This window comes from Magallana gigas, chromosome 3 (genome assembly GCF_963853765.1).
Source record: "Magallana gigas chromosome 3, xbMagGiga1.1, whole genome shotgun sequence".
Lineage (NCBI taxonomy): Eukaryota > Metazoa > Mollusca > Bivalvia > Ostreida > Ostreidae > Magallana > Magallana gigas.
Window position 1 is genome coordinate 9,322,287 of NC_088855.1, and position 5,450 is coordinate 9,327,736.

The window sequence follows — 5,450 nt, forward strand, 5'->3', positions numbered from 1 at the left end:
GATATGTTGTTGTTGTTGTAAAACTATGCAGATACGTTTATAAACTGAGTTGTATATAGATAATAAATGTTATTAATAACAAACATGCACAATGCTGACAGTCAAAGACAAATCTGTTGTTTTTATATTCTATTTATTTATTTTTATATAAAGTAAATATTTAATATCGTATACTGGATCATGCATGCTGTATAATTTTTCATAAGATGATACGGGCACAAATTATGACATGTGAGTGTCGATAACTCCAACTTAAGGAGACAATGAATTTACTTCGAGAGATCTAGAGATCGAAAGTTGAAAAAAACCAATCTGGACTTCTTTGTTCTGGTTCCTTTGGTTCCAAAATTATATTAGCCGGAAGTTTATATTTATGACATGTCAGAACAGTCTAACATTTGTATTTTCTACTTGATTACTTCAATTTCAACCATACAAAATTTAGTTTTTGATCGATAGATAGATTTTATAGTATTTTATGTTTACAAAAATCACAGAATGGGTCAAATAAAGAGAGATTTCATATACTGACAGTTTCACAAGGTTTTGAAATTGATCAATTACAAATTACCTATATACCCTTCGAGGGAATCAAAGGGGTAGCGTCAGTTATGTAATCAACCAAGTAACCCTACGCATTCACTACAGTCGTCAATATAAGGCTGACCATATTTTACGAGTGACCGGTGGCTTGTTGCACAGAGCTACATGTACATGTACCATTTCGAGTTATCATGAGTGAAAACAATGAATTATGTAAAACGGGACCTAGATTTTACTTTAAGAAATTGAAATCAAGAACTCCGAGAGAGTTATAGAGAGAAAAAATACACGACAATCATGCCATGTTTTTCTAGCGTCTTATTTTAACATTCATTTCGCTTGCTTCTCTATGCATTGCAAAGTGATGCTTATCTCGATAAGATGTACACAAGTATTTATGATCAACTCTTCTGCTTCAACAACTTAATTTTTTATATCCTACTTAAGAGTACAGTCAGAGTCACTCATACATAAAAGTTGTATTTCATGAAGTGTAACTGGTGTTCACAGAACTTCCATAGAGGATAACTTGTTTTGTTAAGTTCCTGTGCAGTCATAGGTTCTCCGTGATGTGTAACAACTGCATCGATCATCATTATCTAATAAACACAAAAATACTTTTAATGTTAATGATTTTATACACTCCATCTAATAAGTAAAATATACTACATGTATCAATAATACATATTTTGATATAAGTTGCAAGGTTTGTAGCTGACCTGATATAGCATTGGTTATAAGTGATCAGTAAATACCACATGCGACAGTGTCCCCTGTAAGATTCACAGACCATGGTGATGAAAGTTAACATATTAGGTCAACTACAAACCATATTCATCTGTTTATGTCATATAGAATTACAACTAAAACGTTTAAGAATTCTTCAAGGTCATAGTGCTCATAAGGAATTTACTCTTGTGCACTTAATGTGAAGCGAACGAATGTTTTCTTTTTAAGTGCCAGTGTTTAGGCAAGAGATTTTGTGTTTGTGTGTATATACAAGGGTCATTCTTATAGTAGTTACAATATTTACACAAAAACGATAATATATATAAACCTTCTACCTCTACTTTGAACTCCCCGGATGTACTGTGTATGTCGTGCCTCTGTCTGTCTGTCAGTTTGTAGACATGGCACGTATCGTTAGGGGAAACCTTGAAGCTACTTCTCATAATAGCAACCCCCTACAAAGGAGTATGCCATCAGGTATTATCATACAGAGAATACTTAGCATGGTTTTTCCAACACATGCAATATACCTTAATTGTATTTATCACACCTTGCAGTTGTATCCCTCCGTGTATATCACGGTATATAAACAGCAAAACTCCCCATAAAAAATCTCAGCATCGGTATAAGAATATTTCCTTTGACTATATATAGTTTACTATAAAGGAAATATTTCTCCATGCATATTATAATTCACCTTCAAATTTTTTTACGATATTCTGTCTATTGATTGTTGATCCTTGTTGATGGAAACATATTTCGTACGTGACATTCTACACACAAGCAATTGAAATAAAACACACAAAATGCCAATTGAGATCACGAATTATTGTTTCCCAATTTAATTCTACAATAAGGTATAATTCCGTTTATTTCATTGATAGTTATTTTCTTTTGAAACATTATTGTATCATTTTTTCTCTAAAGTCGGCAGTTAATTCATATTGATGCGTTTATACAAGTAATAAGAAACCAGTCTTTAAGTATCATAAGTTGATCAAATACCGTCGGGAGTGATCAAATATGAGCCTAATGATAGATTTGATCACGCCTGATCGTATTTGATCTCCCCCTAGTATTAGATATTTAAAGAATGATCCCTATTACTTATAACTATATAATTTTCAGTTATTGTATGATATATGAAATACTAATGGAAGAAATGTATTGGATTTAACATTACAAAATCCTGTGGAGTAGTGTTATCATTAGGACAATGGAAAATGAAAATATTTAGAGATACAACCAACCAGGCTTTACAGATGGCATGGAATGAAAAGGGGCAGATAAATGGGAAAATTTCATGTAGAACGACATACCGGCGCAGGGTCGTACTTGAAAGTCCAGCCCAATGATAAAAATGGTTCCTGTGTGACATGGACAAAAGTGCAAGATATGACTGAAATTTATAAAATTTTCTCTTAGCAAAACGTCCAAAGTTTCTTTTTATTTTGTAAAACTGCAAGACTTAGTCTGCAACACTTGCTTGCTATACAATTATCATTATTTTTTTATATCAAGATACATCTTATACGGAAACTTACCACTCGCTGAAAGCAATGCGAGAAGAAATGACGGTGTCAAGTACATAATTCTTCACCTGTTGCGGTTTACTTTATGCACCTGTAGTGACTTATAATTACATAAGCAATAGATAACGTCTATGTACATTTCTAGAACAAATCGTGCTTCGACGGTACTATACTATAGACTTCATGTACTTCTTAACCAATCTGTGGGAATCAAAACAAACAAACGTGGCCTACAAGATATTTCCATTTCCAAATTTTGTTATCAAATCCTACACTGAGCAAAAGGACATGTATATCCCAGTTTATTTATTAAACATATAATTTGCTAAAATTTAATTGCCATTAGATATTACCACATAACATGTTTGATATATAACCATTAAACACCAAGGCTTTTTAGAAAAAAAAGTGTAAGATCGTTTTCAAAACAATTTAAATAAAGAATTTAACCAATATAGATGGTTTCAATATTTTGTTTCCTTCTTAAAAAGTCCTTTTAACCGTGTAAATATTTTGTCACCAAACGAAAAAAATACAAGTCGAAGCAAAATATTATAAAAGTAAAAATTGACAAAGAAAAAAAAGAATGACGTAACTCTTGTGGGGGAAATTTTATTTACAGTTTACAGAAGTTACAGAAAACACGTGTGCTTAAGCTTGTTTTAAATTAAGTGGGTGTGTCGATATTACATATCAATTGGCTGTGTACGGGAGTTTACGTGTGAATTGGGTGATTTAATCCGTGCTACGCATGACTTGGACATGTATAAAGAAGAATTTGGTTTTTTTAAGTTATTCGAAGTTCGATGCCACTTTGCAACAGACTACGAAAATCTAATTCTATGTCGTCGATGCAGACTACAGAATTCCTGGCTGAAATTAGACACCAGCCTATTGGCGACTCTATTCTTGTCGAGCCTTCCAATCTTACGGCACCAGGAATTTCAAACACAGCGCCCAACAGACCAGAAGCCACGTCGGTTAATACGTTATTGCTGATACGTGTAACCTGTTCGAATTCCAAACTTGAGAACCTGAAGGACCAGCTTTCAGCTGGCAATGACTTTGACACTCTTTAGCTTAGCAAATAAAGAAAGAAGTATCCGTTAACATTAATCACGAAGGGAACAAAATTAAGTTCCATTTCAATTCAGAAATATTGAGTGACTTACCGAAATTACAGAAACGTTTGTCTGTTAAAAATTCATTATCTGCCAGTAATGTTTCTTCTTACATAACCAAGTTATCTAGGAGAAACAAACTCATTCGCATTGCGGACAAGTCTCCGGCCGGTTTGACAACAGTGCAGGAATATGAAAGTGACGACCTCGCCTCTGACTCGGACGATGAGATGCGCATGCCCCAAGCTGATAACCGTGCACTCCGCACGCTTAGAGAGAGACGGCGCTACAAGAAACCCTCTGCAACTGTTTCTACTCCTTCTGACGATCGTAGTCCTGCTCGTACGTCTTTTCAGCGTTCCATTCGTCTTTACACAAAGCAACGAAGACAATTCTCGCCATACGATATCTGCTACAATTGCCAAAAATACGGACACTGGAAATCCCAGTGCACAGCGCCTTCAGTCCAGTGTTGACTTTAACAAATAGATCTGTAGAGAAATATGTTGATAAAAAAAATCGCTTTTGGATGATAAAATAAAGTTGGTTTTTTAAGCATATTGCTTATTTTGAAAATAGTTCTGTTTGCAGCAAAGGCGTCAAAGGCAGTCTGGCAAAAAAAAGTATTGGCAGGTATTGGAGCTAGCGAGTTCGTTACTGACATTATAAAAAATGGCTACGTTGTTCCTTTTCAGAGACCTCCTCCTCTAATGAATTTCAAGAACAACAAATCTGCTCTTGACAATGTTGAATTTCTAGAACAATCTATTAAAGATCGTTTGGAAAACGGTTGTATAGAAAAAGTTTCTTTTCAGCCTTTTGTTGTCAGTCCACTAACTGTTGCACATAACAAAGGTTCAGGTAAAAAGAGACATATATAAGATTTGAGCGAATTAAACAATTTTGTAGATAAGAACAAAGTTAAGTTTGAGGACTGGAATGTTGCTTTAATTTTTTTCTTTGTAAACAGCTTACTTATTTTGCTTTTTATTGGAAGGGTCAGTATTTATTTATTGTTTCAACGTTTTAGTAAATGGTTTCACTTCCGCTCCATATATTTTTTACAAAATGCTTGAGCCCATTGGTTAAACACTGGAGAACCCATGGCTTAGATATTGTTTCATAACTAGACGATGGGCTGGGGTTCGGTAAAAATTATGAAATCACACGGAAAGCTTCAAACAATTCTCTAATGCAAGCTGGGTTATTGATAAATAAAGAAAAGTCAAATTTTCAGCCCATGCAGTCCATAGAGTGGCTTGGTTTGCTGTGGGACTCGAAGAGTTATTCTTTATTCATTCCGAACAGAAGAATAGAAGAAGTTCAGTCGACTTTGAATTTTCTGATTAATTCTTTTCCTCATTTTACAGCTCGAGGACTAGCAAAGTTTGCCAGACAGATATTTAATTATCTCATGCTTATGGTTGTGTTTTCAGCTTAATGACGAGAAATATTTATTTAGCTGTAGAGAGCCGTGGTCATTGGGATCATCTAATGAATCTTGCATTTCCAGATTTGGTTAAAA

General features: G+C 34.2%; 1 long non-coding RNA gene across 1 annotated transcript; it reads right to left on the reverse strand.

Annotated features, from left to right (window-relative positions):
- Positions 1-371: 371 nt before the first annotated feature.
- Positions 372-2,953, reverse strand: LOC105330335 (uncharacterized). The gene is made up of 4 exons (XR_010711774.1): positions 2,817-2,953; positions 2,592-2,671; positions 1,608-1,727; positions 372-1,142 (listed from the first exon to the last, which is right to left on the reverse strand). It is a non-coding gene; the product is annotated as an uncharacterized lncRNA (long non-coding RNA).
- Between the last annotated feature and the right edge of the window lie 2,497 nt (positions 2,954-5,450).